This window comes from Bombina bombina, chromosome 7 (assembly GCF_027579735.1).
Source record: "Bombina bombina isolate aBomBom1 chromosome 7, aBomBom1.pri, whole genome shotgun sequence".
Lineage (NCBI taxonomy): Eukaryota > Metazoa > Chordata > Amphibia > Anura > Bombinatoridae > Bombina > Bombina bombina.
In genome coordinates, this window is record NC_069505.1 from 319,944,951 (window position 1) to 319,960,957 (window position 16,007).

A 16,007-nucleotide genomic window follows, 5' to 3' on the forward strand; every position below is an offset into this window, starting at 1 on the left:
CCCTGTGGGCTGTTAGGCTCGCGGGGGCTGAAAATGCTTCATTTTATTGCGTCATTCTTGGCGCGGACTTTTTTGGCGCAAAAATTCTATTTCCGTTTCCGGCGTCATACGTGTCGCCGGAAGTTGCGTCATTTTTTGACGTTATTTTGCGCCAAAAATGTTGGCGTTCCGGATGTGGCGTCATTTTTGGCGCCAAAAAGCATTTAGGCGCCAAATAATGTGGGCGTCTTATTTGGCGCGAAAAAATATGGGCGTCACTTTTGTCTCCACATTATTTAAGTCTCATTTTTTATTGCTTCTGGTTGCTAGAAGCTTGTTCTTTGGCATTTTTTCCCATTCCTGAAACTGTCATTTAAGGAATTCGATCAATTTTGCTTTATATATATGTTGTTTTTTCTCTTACATATTGCAAGATGTCTCACGTTGCATCTGAGTCAGAAGATACTACAGGAAAATCGCTGTCAAGTGCTGAATCTACCAAAGCTAAGTGTATCTGCTGTAAACTTTTGGTAGCTATTCCTCCAGCTGTTGTTTGTATTGATTGTCATGACAAACTTGTTAAAGCAGATAATATTTCCTTTAGTAAAGTACCATTGCCTGTTGCAGTTCCTTCAACATCTAAGGTGCAGAATGTTCCTGATAATATAAGAGATTTTGTTTCTGAATCCATAAAGAAGGCTATGTCTGTTATTTCTCCTTCTAGTAAACGTAAAAAATCTTTTAAAACTTCTCTCCCTACAGATGAATTTTTAAATGAACATCATCATTCTGATTGTGATGATTCCTCTGGTTCAGAGGATTCTGTCTCAGAGGTTGATGCTGATAAATCTTCATATTTATTTAAAATGGAATTTATTCGTTCTTTACTTAAAGAAGTACTAATTGCTTTAGAAATAGAGGATTCTGGTCCTCTTGATACTAATTCTAAACGTTTAGATAAGGTATTTAAAGCTCCTGTGGTTATTCCAGAAGTTTTTCCTGTTCCTAATGCTATTTCTGCAGTAATTTCCAAAGAATGGGATAATTTGGGTAATTCATTTACTCCTTCTAAACGTTTTAAGCAATTATATCCTGTGCCGTCTGACAGATTAGAATTTTGGGACAAGATCCCTAAAGTTGATGGGGCTATTTCTACCCTTGCTAAACGTACTACTATTCCTACGTCAGATGGTACTTCGTTTAAGGATCCTCTAGATAGGAAAATTGAATTCTTTCTAAGAAAAGCTTATCTGTGTTCAGGTAATCTTCTTAGACCTGCTATATCTTTGGCTGATGTTGCTGCAGCTTCAACTTTTTGGTTGGAAACTTTAGCGCAACAAGTAACACATCGTGATTCTCATGATATTATTATTCTTCTACAGCATGCTAATAATTTTATCTGTGATGCCATTTTTGATATTATCAGAGTTGATGTCAGGTTTATGTCTCTAGCTATTTTAGCTAGAAGAGCTTTATGGCTTAAAACTTGGAATGCTGATATGGCTTCTAAATCAACTTTACTTTCCATTTCTTTCCAGGGTAACAAATTGTTTGGTTCTCAGTTGGATTCCATTATTTCAACTGTTACTGGTGGGAAAGGAACTTTTTTACCACAGGATAAAAAATCTAAAGGTAAAAACAGGGCTAATAATCGTTTTCGTTCCTTTCGTTTCAACAAAGAACAAAAGCCTGATCCTTCATCCTCAGGAGCAGTTTCAGTTTGGAGACCATCTCCAGTCTGGAATAAATCCAAGCCAGCTAGAAAGGCAAAGCCTGCTTCTAAGTCCACATGAAGGTGCGGCCCTCATTCCAGCTCAGCTGGTAGGGGGCAGGTTACGTTTTTTCAAGGAAATTTGGATCAATTCTGTTCACAATCTTTGGATTCAGAGCATTGTTTCAGAAGGGTACAGAATTGGTTTCAAGTTGAAACCTCCTGCAAAGAGATTTTTTCTTTCCCGTGTCCCAGTAAATCCAGTAAAAGCTCAAGCATTTCTGAAATGTGTTTCAGATCTAGAGTTGACTGGAGTAATTATGCCAGTTCCAGTTCCGGAACAGGGGATGGGGTTTTATTCAAATCTCTTCATTGTACCAAAGAAGGAGAATTCTTTCAGACCAGTTCTGGATCTAAAAATATTGAATCATTATGTAAGGATACCAACGTTCAAGATGGTAACTGTAAGGACTATCTTACCTTTTGTTCAGCAAGGGAATTATATGTCCACAATAGATTTACAGGATGCATATCTGCATATTCCGATTCATCCAGATCATTATCAGTTCCTGAGATTCTCGTTTCTGGACAAGCATTACCAGTTTGTGGCTCTGCCGTTTGGCCTAGCTACAGCTCCAAGAATTTTTACAAAGGTTCTCGGTGCCCTGCTGTCTGTAATCAGAGAACAGGGTATTGTGGTATTTCCTTATTTGGACGATATCTTGGTACTTGCTCAGTCTTTACATTTAGCAGAATCTCATACGAATCGACTTGTGTTGTTTCTTCAAGATCATGGTTGGAGGATCAATTTACCAAAAAGTTCTTTGATTCCTCAGACAAGGGTAACCTTTCTGGGTTTCCAGATGGATTCAGTGTCCATGACTCTGTCTTTAACAGACAAGAGACGTCTAAAGTTGATTGCAGCTTGTCGAAACCTTCAGTCACAATCATTCTCTTCGGTAGCCTTATGCATGGAAATTCTAGGTCTTATGACTGCTGCATCGGACGCGATCCCCTTTGCTCGTTTTCACATGCGACCTCTTCAGCTCTGTATGCTGAAGCAATGGTGCAAGGATTACACGAAGATATCTCAATTAATATCTTTAAAACCGATTGTTCGACACTCTCTAACATGGTGGACAGATCACCATCGTTTAATTCAGGGGGCTTCTTTTGTGCTTCCGACCTGGACTGTAATTTCAACAGATGCAAGTCTCACAGGTTGGGGAGCTGTGTGGGGATCTCTGACGGCACAAGGAGTTTGGGAATCTCAGGAGGTGAGATTACCGATCAATATTTTGGAACTCCGTGCAATTTTCAGAGCTCTTCAGTTTTGGCCTCTTTTGAAGAGAGAATCGTTCATTTGTTTTCAGACAGACAATGTCACAACTGTGGCATACATCAATCATCAAGGAGGGACTCACAGTCCTCTGGCTATGAAAGAAGTATCTCGAATTTTGGTTTGGGCGGAATCCAGCTCCTGTCTAATCTCTGCGGTTCATATCCCAGGTATAGACAATTGGGAAGCGGATTATCTCAGTCGCCAAACGTTGCATCCGGGCGAATGGTCTCTTCACCCAGAGGTATTTCTTCAGATTGTTCAAATGTGGGAACTTCCAGAAATAGATCTGATGGCGTCCCATCTAAACAAGAAACTTCCCAGGTATCTGTCCAGATCCCGGGATCCTCAGGCGGAGGCAGTGGATGCATTATCACTTCCTTGGAAGTATCATCCTGCCTATATCTTTCCGCCTCTAGTTCTTCTTCCAAGAGTAATCTCCAAGATTCTGAAGGAATGCTCGTTTGTTCTGCTGGTAGCTCCGGCATGGCCTCACAGGTTTTGGTATGCGGATCTTGTCCGGATGGCCTCTTGCCAACCGTGGACTCTTTCGTTAAAACCAGACCTTCTGTCACAAGGTCCTTTTTTCCATCAGAATCTGAAATCCTTAAATTTAAAGGTATGGAGATTGAACGCTTGATTCTTGGTCAAAGAGGTTTCTCTGACTCTGTGATTAATACTATGTTACAGGCTCGTAAATCTGTATCTCGAGAGATATATTATAGAGTCTGGAAGACTTATATTTCTTGGTGTCTTTCTCATCATTTTTCCTGGCATTCTTTTAGAATACCGAGAATTTTACAGTTCCTTCAGGATGGTTTAGATAAGGGTTTGTCCGCAAGTTCTTTGAAAGGACAAATCTCTGCTCTTTCTGTTCTTTTTCACAGAAAGATTGCTATTCTTCCTGATATTCATTGTTTTGTACAAGCTTTGGTTCGTATAAAACCTGTCATTAAGTCAATTTCTCCTCCTTGGAGTTTGAATTTGGTTCTGGGAGCTCTTCAAGCTCCTCCGTTTGAACCTATGCATTCATTGGACATTAAATTACTTTCTTGGAAAGTTTTGTTCCTTTTGGCCATCTCTTCTGCCAGAAGAGTTTCTGAATTATCTGCTCTTTCTTGTGAGTCTCCTTTTCTGATTTTTCATCAGGATAAGGCGGTGTTGCGAACTTCTTTTGAATTTTTACCTAAAGTTGTGAATTCCAACAACATTAGTAGAGAAATTGTGGTTCCTTCATTATGTCCTAATCCTAAGAATTCTAAGGAGAAATCGTTGCATTCTTTGGATGTTGTTAGAGCTTTGAAATATTATGTTGAAGCTACGAAATCTTTTCGTAAGACTTCTAGTCTATTTGTTATCTTTTCCGGTTCTAGAAAAGGCCAGAAAGCTTCTGCCATTTCTTTGGCATCTTGGTTGAAATCTTTAATTCATCTTGCCTATGTTGAGTCGGGTAAAACTCTGCCTCAGAGAATTACAGCTCATTCTACTAGGTCAGTTTCTACTTCCTGGGCGTTTAGGAATGAAGCTTCGGTTGACCAGATCTGCAAAGCAGCAACTTGGTCCTCTTTGCATACTTTTACTAAATTCTACCATTTTGATGTATTTTCTTCTTCTGAAGCAGTTTTTGGTAGAAAAGTACTTCAGGCAGCGGTTTCAGTTTGAATCTTCTGCTTATGTTTTTCGTTAAACTTTATTTTGGGTGTGGATTATTTTCAGCAGGAATTGGCTGTCTTTATTTTATCCCTCCCTCTCTAGTGACTCTTGTGTGGAAAGATCCACATCTTGGGTAGTCATTATCCCATACGTCACTAGCTCATGGACTCTTGCTAATTACATGAAAGAAAACATAATTTATGTAAGAACTTACCTGATAAATTCATTTCTTTCATATTAGCAAGAGTCCATGAGGCCCGCCCTTTTTTTGTGGTGGTTATGATTTTGTATAAAGCACAATTATTCCAATTCCTTATTTTATATGCTTTCGCACTTTTTTATCACCCCACTTCTTGGCTATTCGTTAAACTGAATTGTGGGTGTGGTGAGGGGTGTATTTATAGGCATTTTGAGGTTTGGGAAACTTTGTCCCTCCTGGTAGGAATGTATATCCCATACGTCACTAGCTCATGGACTCTTGCTAATATGAAAGAAATGAATTTATCAGGTAAGTTCTTACATAAATTATGTTATTTTTTAAATGTTGACACCCCAAGGTATTGTATATGGTGTGCTTTGATGCCTTTGAAGCAACCGTTTTAGCCCAAAAAATTGGAGAAAGTGTATGGTGGTTATTTTTCAATTTTCATTTTTACAGACACATTGCTTTTTGACTATGATTTAGGAGAGACTGTTGTAAGTTATTGCAAAAGAATACTTCAGGTTGTTTTCTGCAAGGCACCCTGAGTACACCTATGCCCCCCATGCATAGGTTTGCCAGGATTTTGGGAAGGTTATGTTACAAATTTATGACTTGTGATTTTAGTTATTAACTATGAGAGTATTTCTTCTGATAGGCCTATCTTTAGTTTGTGGCCTATCGCATACCCCACTTTTATTTATTGCCATGAAAGTGTATATTTTTTAAATGTTGACAACCCAAGGTATTGTATATGGTGTGCTTTGATGCCTTTGACGCAACCGTTTTAGCCCAAAAAATTGGAGAAAGTGTATGGTGGTAATTTTTCAATTTTCATTTTTACAGACACATTGCTTTTTGACTATGATTTAGGAGAGACTGTTGTAAGTTATTACAAAAACATACTTCAGGTTGTTTTTTGCAAGGCACCCTGAGAACACCTATGTCCCCCATGCATAGGTTTGACAGGGGTTTTGGTTAAAAAAAAATAACAGGCCCAATTTTAGAAAAAAATAGAGTAGTGAAATGTAAAAATCTGGCACAGTAAATGTAAAAAAAAAAAAAAAACCATCTAACAGTAAACATAACCAAAAAAAAAAAAAAAATATATATATATATATATATATAACACCAAATGTATTTATTTTTTTAAAAATTGACCATTGTATGGTACCGCTTGAAGCAGTCCCCAATGCAGAGTGCAGGCTGTCCATGGCAATCAGGACAGTGATATATGGTGTCCCTTCTCTTCCCCCTCTTGGTACAGACTCTGCATTTTTTTGTGGTTTCTGCTTTGCGGCAGTAGGGGGGATTTTAAAAATAAAATGAGTAGCCCCAACTCTGCTCTCTCCCATCACCGCCCGGGGAGCAGGTGCATCATGGTACAAAATCCCAGTAATAATCTGGAGCTGAAACTGTAAAAAAGTTTTTTTAACTCTGGGGTTTGCTTTTTTGAACAACAAAAAAGCGTTGTGGGTTGCAATCTGCATTAGGTAAATTGCAACCTTTTTGTACCAGGCCCTTGTCTTCCGCATAATTAGGTAGGGCTGCAGCAGCTGATCAGCCAGATCAACCCCACCCATATGCCGGTTATAAGACTTGATGCACACTGGCTTCCTTATGATCTCAGCTCTGCCACGTACAGAAACCGCCACCGTCCTCTCTGTGTGGATGGTGGTAAGAAGGTATACATCCTTCTTGTCTCTGTACTTAAGTGCCAACAGCTCCTCTTGGCGCAGAGCTGAGGTCTCCCCCCTTCGTAGCCGGGTGCGTACAAGTTGTCCTGGGAAACCTGCGCGGTTCTTTTTAATTGTACCGCACGCTACTGTATCAAAGCAATACAGTAGCTTGAACAAAAGGACACTTGTATAAAAATTGTCTAAGTACAAGTGATACCTGTGATGAGAGCAGGATGTGATGTCACTAGTATGTGGGCGGGGCTTAGGTCCGGTGTCTGTGTCGCAGTTAGTTTAGCACAATCAACCTGACTAGATGTGTATTGTTATGCTCTGCAATAAAATAGAGTTGTACCACCATTGCTGTGTCCTGCATATGTCCTGCATCTCATGACATGGTGTCAGAAGTTCTGGACTGCGCTTCTGTTCCTGATCAATGTCAAAGTTTACCCCACCTGAGCCTTTTGACTTTTCTCAGCCTGCAGCTTGGCCCACATGGCGTCAGCGGTTTCAGCGCTTCAGGATTGCATCCAAACTGAACAAGGAGAGTGGTGAAGTACAAGTTAATTCTCTTTTATACTCCATGGGGAAAGATGTAGAGCCAGTGTTCAATGCTTTTACTTTCCAAGAAGGGGAAGAAGTTAACTTTGATATAGTTATGGATAAACTCAGTGCCCACTTTGTGCCCAAAAGAAATGTGATTCATGAGAGAGCTTGTTTTCACAAACGTAATCAGCGTGTGGGAGAATCTGTGGAGTCATTTGTGCGCAGCCTGTATGAATTAGCTGAATTCTGTGAGTTTGGTGTTGCTAAAGAAGAGCAAATCAGAGACAGAATAGTTATTGGTATTGCAGATGCTGAAGTCTCACTGAAGCTGCAGTTAGAGCCTGATTTAACGTTAGACGGGGCTATTAGGATGGCCCGCCAGAGTGAACTGGTGAAAAAGCAAAGTGCTGATCTGAGGTCTGAGAGTATTGTGGATGAAGTGCAACAGTCTAGGAAAATTACTAGTGAAAGGCACAGTGTGAGCGGTAGATCTAAAGTACTGGAAAGGCCTAGAAGTGGATGGGCGCAACATGGCCGATGCACACGGTGCTACCGGGCTCATGATCAGAGTGCTATATGCCCGGCCAGAGATAAAAGATGCAGAAAATGTAACAGAATAGGCCATTTTGAAGTGGTGTGTAAAACTGAATACATTAAAGAGATGCAGGTGGACAGTGACCAGGAGGGTCAGGAAGTGTCTTTTGTGGGGTCTGTTGTGGAACGGACAAGCTCAGAGGAAGATTGGAAAGTTACTTTTACTGTAATGGGAGCCAAAGTTGATTTTAAGATTGACACAGGAGCAGATATCACTGTAATGTCTTTTGCTGAATTTATGAAACTGCCTCGACAGCCCCAGCTGGCGAAGGTTACTACAAATGTCCATAGTCCTGGTGGCCGCATTGATTGTGTGGGGAAATTTCTTGCCAGCTGTGAGTACAAACAGAGGAAGTTCACCATGTGGGTGCATGTGATCCGAGGTCAGTGTGTTAACAGTTTATTGAGCAGAAAAGCAGCCTGTGACTTGGGCCTCGTGGCCAGAGTGAATGAGATCTCTGAAGATATGTTTGGCGAGTTGGGCCTACTGAACTGCAAACCTGTCCGTATAGCACTTAAAAGTGACGCAGTCCCATACAGTATTTCTACTCCTCGTAGAATTCCGTTCCCGCTCATGCCTCAAGTGGAGAAAGAGCTCATGCGCATGAAGTCTATGGGGGTTATTGAAGAGGTTGCTGATTGGTGTGCCCCCATTGTTCCAGTTGCAAAGAAAAACGGAAAGGTGCGCATCTGTGTGGACCTGAAAAGGTTGAATGAGGCAGTGAAGAGGGAGAGATTTGTGCTGCCGACATTGGAAGATATAGCCCCGAAGTTGGCTGGGGCGAAGTTCTTTTCTACATTAGACGCTTCTAGCGGCTTTTGGCAGATCCCCCTGGATCCAAAGTGCCGCAAACTGACTACCTTTATCACACCGGTAGGTCGGTTCTGCTTCTGCAGACTCCCCTTTGGGATATCCTCCGCTCCTGAAATCTTTCAAAGGGAAATGAGTTCTCTCCTGAGTGGCCACGTGGGGACAGCGGTCGTCATGGACGACATTCTAGTGTATGGGTCTACAGTGGAGGAGCATGATCAGCGTTTGAGTTGTGTGCTGCAGGCTATCAAAGAGTCTGGGCTGAAGCTGAATAAAGAAAAATGTCATTTTAGGAAAACTGAATTATGCTACTTTGGGCATATCATCAACGGGGATGGCATCAAGCCGGACCCTGAGAAAATTCGGGCTATTGAACAGATGAAAAGCCCTTCTGATGTACATGAGCTGAGACAGATATTGGGCCTTGTAAATTACGTGGGCAAGTTTCTTCCAGATTTATCTACAGTTTTACACCCTATCACAGAGTTGCTTAAGAAAGATGTTGCCTGGGTCTGGGGACCCTCACAGGAAAAAGCGTTCCTGCATGCCAAGTCACTGCTGGGGTCTGCCCCAGTGCTGGGGTTCTACGACCCTTCTAAAAAGACTGTGGTTAGTGCTGATGCAAGCAGTTATGGGTTGGGGGCTGCACTCCTGCAGCTGAATGACAACAAACTACAGCCCATCGCCTACTGTTCCCGCACACTGACGGCTGCGGAGTCAAAATACGCTCAAATTGAGAAAGAGTGCCTGGCTGCAGTTTGGGCCTGTGAGCGCTTTCAGCGTTATCTAGTGGGTTTGGAGAAATTTAGTCTGGAAACTGACCACAAACCGCTAGTCCCTCTAATCAATTCTTATGACATTGACAAAACACCCTTGAGATGCCAGAGACTTTTAATGAGACTGCTCAGGTTCAATGTTCAGGCAGTGCATGTGCCGGGGAAACAACTGGTTGTGGCAGATACACTATCCAGGCTCCCGCTGGCTGCTGCTGAAGAATCCTCCACGGAATCGGATGTGAAAGTGTATGTTGATTCAGTTCTGGCCTCTAAGTACATTTCTTCAAGGAAACTGGAAGAGATAAAGAAAGAGACATATTTGGACACAGATCTGCAAGAAGTTATAAGGTACATAAAAGATGGCTGGCCCGAGAGCCGGGCAGCCTGGATGTCTTTAAATGCTTACCAGCCAGCGAGGTCGCAGCTCACGGAGCTGGAGGGGTTGGTGCTGTTCCAAGACCGCATTGTAATTCCTGTCAGCATGAGGAAGGAGATGTTAAACAGGATTCATGATGGCCACCTAGGCATTACAAAGTGCAGAGTAAGGGCAGCTACAGCTGTGTGGTGGCCTGGGATCAGCTCCGACATTGCAAATCACGTGTCTAACTGTGCCTTTTGCCGGGAACGCCGGCCTACTCAGAGAAAGGAGCCCTTAATGTCTACTCCGCTGCCTGCGGGGCCGTGGCAGAAAATAGCTGCTTATTTGTGTGAACTGCACGGGAAAAAGTTTCTTGTTGTGATCGACTACTATTCCAGGTATTTGGAAACTGCACCCCTGAATGATATCAGTCAGGCCGTTATCATTCGCCTGAAGAGGTTGTTCGCCCGCTGGGGCATTCCAATGGAGCTGGTGAGTGATAATGGTATGCAGTTCGCTTCTACAGAGTTCAGTGCTTTCAGCAGGGAATATGATTTTGTACATTCCACGTCAAGTCCACATTATCCGCAGGCCAACGGAATGGCTGAAAGGGCAGTTCAAACAACAAAATTCTAAAGCAATCTGAGCCGTACCTAGCCCTCTTGTCATACAGGGCGACGCCCATTCAAGCCACCGGGTTTAGCCCGGCACAGCTGATGCTAGGACGCCAGATTCGCACCACTTTACCCTCAGTGGGTGTCTTCAAGCCGCCTGGCCCTGTTCCTCGGGACGAAGTCCTTAGGAGGGATGAAGAGGCCAAAAAGGGTTATCGTTTCTTCTACGACAGGAGACATTCTGTCAGGCCTTTACAGGAACTGAAAGCGGGCCAAAGTGTCAGAATTAAACTGGATGATGAGAAGAAATGGAAGACGCCTGCTACGGTAGTGGGCCGCTCTCCAGAACCAAGGTCTTACACAGTCCTTACAGAGGGAGGGACGGTTACACACCGTAACCGAAGACATCTTCAGCCTGTACCTGAGAGTCTGGAACCGGATACCTCAGTACCACCGCCTGTGGGATCCCCTGTTCTAAGAGAGGTGCCTTCCCCTCAGCAAGATCACAGCGGGGATATATCTTTGCCTCCAGCAGACTCTTGTTCACCATCTTCTGTATCAGAGGACAGTTCATGCAAAGTTACATCAAGCGGAAGAGTGGTGAGACTTCCGGCCCGATACAGGGACTGACTTTAGCTAGAACAGTGACCGGAAGTATGGGCAGAATAATCCCATGGTCACTGTGGACTAGGGTAGTCTACCCCGATGTCCAAGTCAGGATGTAATCTATTTGTTCATGTTTTCTAATCTATCTGTTTTTATAATGTTCAAAAACAAAAATGTTGTTGTATACCCTGTTGGTGTACCTTGTTATTTATTATATGCAAATGTATGCTTTGCCTTTGAAAAAGGGGAAGATGTGATGAGAGCAGGATGTGATGTCACTAGTATGTGGGCGGGCTTAGGTCCGGTGTCTGTGTCGCAGTTAGTTTAGTACAATCAACCTGACTAGATGTGTATTGTTATGCTCTGCAATAAAATAGAGTTGTACCATCATTGCTGTGTCCTGCATATGTCCTGCATCTCATGACAATACCCTTTGTTCATTAGGGGTAATATCAGTTCCCAGACAATCTTGCCAGTGGTTCCCATATGTTCTGGGCAACCTGGAGGGTCAAGGTGGCTATCCTTTCCCTCATACACCCGGAAGGCCTGAGTATACCCAGTCTCGCTGTCACAGAGCTTATACACCTTTACCCCATATCTGGAGCGTTTGGAAGGAATATACTGCTTGAATCCCAGCCTTCCCTTATACTTCATTAGGGATTCATCAACGCATATATTCCTTCCAGGTGTATAAGCCTCTGCAAACCTGGCAGAAAAGTGGGTTATCAGGGGGCAGATTTTATACAGCCTGTCAAATTGGGGATGCTCCCTAGGGGGGCACAGGCTGTTGTCGCTGAAGTGCATGAAATGCAGAATCATTTCATACCTCTTCCTCGACATAGTCTGGGAGAAAATGGGGGTAGAGCAGATGGGGCTACTACTCCAGTAGGAGCGAATGGAGGGTTTCTTTATGATGCCCATCAGCATAGTCAATGCCCAGAATTTTTTGAATTCTGGCACATTGATGGGGGCCCATTGCTGCTTTGCCAAATATGTTCCAGGCTTTGCAGCATGGAACTGATGGGCATATAAATTAGTTTGGGCAACAATGTTCCCCAATATATCATCGCCCAGAAACACTTCCTGAAACTGCTGGGGGCTAAAACCTGCCACATCTATATTTATGCCAGCATTTGCTGTGAAGGGTGGGATATCTGGCCTCTGGAGATGAGGTGTTACCCACTCTTCAGCAGCAATGGCAGCAACACGCCTCCTTCTGGCAGGGGGGCTAGCAGGGGGGGTAGCAGGGGGGCTGGCAGGGGGGCTAGCAGCCACAGATACATCACTATCAGTTGAGACTGCATCTAGTGATGTATCTGAGCACATGGCAGGGTCAAAATTGGGGTCTGAGTCAGAAATAGAGGCATCTGACTCTGACGCAAGGATGGCATACGCCTCCTCAGCACTATATCTTTTCTGTGACATTTTTGTATCTGTCACAGAAAACAATTACTAAAAAAAATTAAATTAACTAAATTAATTAACTAAATTAACTAGCAAAAAAGTACAGCTATGCTACTGCCAGTGATTTATAGCGATCACTGGCAAGCTAGGGGTTAATGGCTCTGAAAATTAAATTAAATTAACTAAATGTTTCTGAAAAGAGCCTTTGGGTTTTTAAAAAATTACAACAAAATTAACCCCTAAAAAATGCACAGACAGCAAAAAAGTACAGCTATGCAACTGCCAGTGATTTATAGCGATCACTGGCAAGCTAGGGGTTAATGGCTCTGAAAATTAAATTAAATTAACTAAATTAATTAACTAAATTAACTAGCAAAAAGTACAGCTATGCTACTGCCAGTGATTTATAGCGATCACTGGCAAGCTAGAGATTAATGGCTCTGAAAATTAAATTAAATTAACTAAATGTTTCTGAAAAGAGCCTTTTGGTTTTTAAAAAATGACAACAACAAAATTAACCCCTAAAAAATGCACAGACAGCAAAAAAGTACAGCTATGCAACTGCCAGTGATTTATAGCGATCACTGGCAGGCTAGGGGTTAATGGCTCTGAAAATTAAATTAAATTAACTAAATGTTTCTGAAAAGAGCCTTTGGGTTTTTAAAAAATTACAACAACAAAATTAACCCCTAAAAAAATGCACAGACAGCAAAAAAGTACAGCTATGCAACTGCCAGTGATTTATAGCGATCACTGGCAAGCTAGGGGTTAATGGCTCTGAAAATTAAATTAAATTAACTAAATGTTTCTGAAAAGAGCCTTTGGGTTTTTAAAAAATTACATCAACAAAATTAACCCCTAAAAAAATGCACAGACAGCAAAATGCAGCAAAAAAAAAAGTGCACCTATGCTACTGCCAGTGATATATAGTGATCACTGGCAAGCTAGGGGTTAATGGCTCTGAAAATTAAATTAACTAAATGTTTCTGAAAAGAGCCTTTGGGTTTTTAAAAAATGACAACAACAAAATTAACCCCTAAAAAAATGCACAGACAGCAAAATGCAGCAAAAAAAAGTGCACCTATGCTACTGCCAGTGATATATAGTGATCACTGGCAAGCTAGGGGTTAATGGCTCTGAAAAGAGCCTTTGGTTCTATATTTTTTAACAAATAAAAGAAATAAATCTCTCTCTCTGCTAAAAACAGGTCTCTCTCTCCAACAAAATGGCAAGTGAGGAGAGGGAGGGAGATCCACACTGATCATAGTCAATATTTACAAATATTGACATGATCAGACAAATGGGGTATTTTATTATTTTTTTTTTTTTTTAGGGTGGGAGGCTCAGATTGGGTGACCCTAGCTTGCCCCTATGATGATGCAGGCTATGGACACCCCCAGAGGCCCCATGATGCACTGGGCATCGCCATCTTGGATGCCTAGTGAAGGGGGGGGGGGCTATTTAGGGCTTTTTTTTATTTTATTCGTTTTTTTTTTTTTTTTTTTTTTTAAATTTTATTTTACAACTAACTAAGTGCCTCGACCCACCGAGGCACTTAGCACACAAGCAGAGCATCAGAAGCGTGTCCGATCGCTTCCGATGCTCTGAAACACTGCCGGGCTCCACGTGGAGCGAAACCGGAAGTGATCACTCGTGGGGGAGTGATCAATCCGGTCCTGGCACTCGGGAACAGTATTGCAGGATGCCTAGACATCAAGGCAAGCCTGCAATACTGTTAGAGCAGCTGGAAGCGATTTCGATCGCTTCCAGTGCTCTGTTAAACCGACGACGTATGCCATATGTCCTCGGTCGTTAAGTGCTTTTTTTTTTAGGACGTATGGCATACGTCGTCGGTCGTTAAGGGGTTAAAGGATCAGATTTCTGCTCTTTCTGTCTTGTTTCACAAGAATATTGAGACATTTCCAGATATCCAAAATGTTGTCCAGGCTTTAGTCAGGATTAAGCCTGTAATTAAACCAGTTTCTCCTTCATAGAATGTTAATTTGTTTTTAAGAATTGTGTAGATTCCTCTTTTTGAACCTATGCATGATTTGGATATCCAGCTTTTATCTTGGAAGATTTTGTTTCTTTTGGCAATCTTTTATGCTAGAAGAGTTTTTGAATTGTCTACTCTTTCTTGTGAGCCTCCTAATCTTATGTTTTATCAGGAAAAGGGAGTTTTGAGAATTGTTTGACTTTTTGCTAAATGTGGTTTCTTCTGATAACATTAATCATGCGATTGATGTGCCCTATTTTTGTAGTAATCCAAAGAATTCCAAGGAAAGAGCTTTGAAGTACTATTTACAGGCTACTAAGGATTTTAGACAATCTTCTAGCTTGTTTGTTCATTTTTCTGGTGCCAGAAAGGGTTCGAAGGCTACTGTCATTTCATTAGCCTCTTGGTTGAAGCTTTTGATTCATAAAGCTTACTTGGAGGTGGGTCATTCTCCTCCTAAATTGATTACTGCCCATTCTACTATATCAGTTGCTACTTGGGTATTTTAAGAATAAGGCATCTGTTGTTCAAATTTGCAAGACAGCTACTTGGTCTTCCTTACATACTTTTTCTAAATTTTACCATTTTGATGTTTTCGCTTCTTCTGAAGCAGCTTTTAGTAGGAAAGTCCTTCAGGTGGTTGTTTCTGTGCATTAAACGGACTGTAAACCTACAAATTAATGTTATATAATTCTGCACATAGTGCAGCAATATTTTATTATAAAGTACAGTTTTTCAGATCGCCACTTCTTGCTCTACTGAGCAGGTCTGTTTTTTTTACTAAGCGCATCTGGGCAACTGTCTACTCACAGCTGGTGCCATTAAACTCAATGTTGCTCGCTTCCGCTCCGGTCTGGTAGTAGCAGAATTATATAACATTATTTTGTAGGTTTACTGCCCCTTTAAATATTTTGTATTTATATTTTTTCTGCATTGAAAAAAAAATAATCACTCAATGTATTTGGAATAGTAGGTCTGGTCCCGCCCAGGTTACTCGTAGACTTCACGGCTTGGGTATTCACAGGAGTAATGGATCGTGGACTCTCACTACCTTTATGAAAGAAAATATAATTTATATTTACCTGATAAATTCCTTTCTTTCATGGTGGTGAAAGTCCACGAGCGCCACCCAATTTTTTTCTGTTATGATTGTTTTTCTGGCAGCAATTTAAGTATGCACCTCCAGTGTTCCATGTTCCTTTTTCTATAAAAGTGAGTGAGAGAAGGCGCCACATAGCGTAATACTGTAAGAATACGTCCAAGTAAAACAAGGACTAATGAACTCGCATGCGGTAAAGTACTTGATCCTCGGAGTTGCCCGGCTAACTCGCCTCCCGTCACAATACAGGGGAAATTGTCTGTCCGCTCATCAGCAGCCACGATAATTGTCAGCATACAGGTAGCCAAACAGGTAGCCAAAAGCTACTAACCGCTTCAAAAGTACTCAAACAGTGTACAAGGTAGCGTTAAAAACAAGTGTTTATTTGTCAAACACAAAGTATCCCGACTTGCTACTGTAGTAGACACAACTAGTTGTTTTGTTAGCAAAAGGTTTGCTGTTTCATATCATAGCAGTTCTGGTGCCGCCCCCCTGCAGATTGGCCGCTAGCAGGGGGTGTTAATCAACCCGATCATATTCGATTGGGCGGATTGCTGTACGCAGCCTCGCACGGAAACAGGGGAATATGGCCCCAATCGGGCCATGATTAATTGGCCTCAATCTCCCTACAGCATTGAATAGTGTG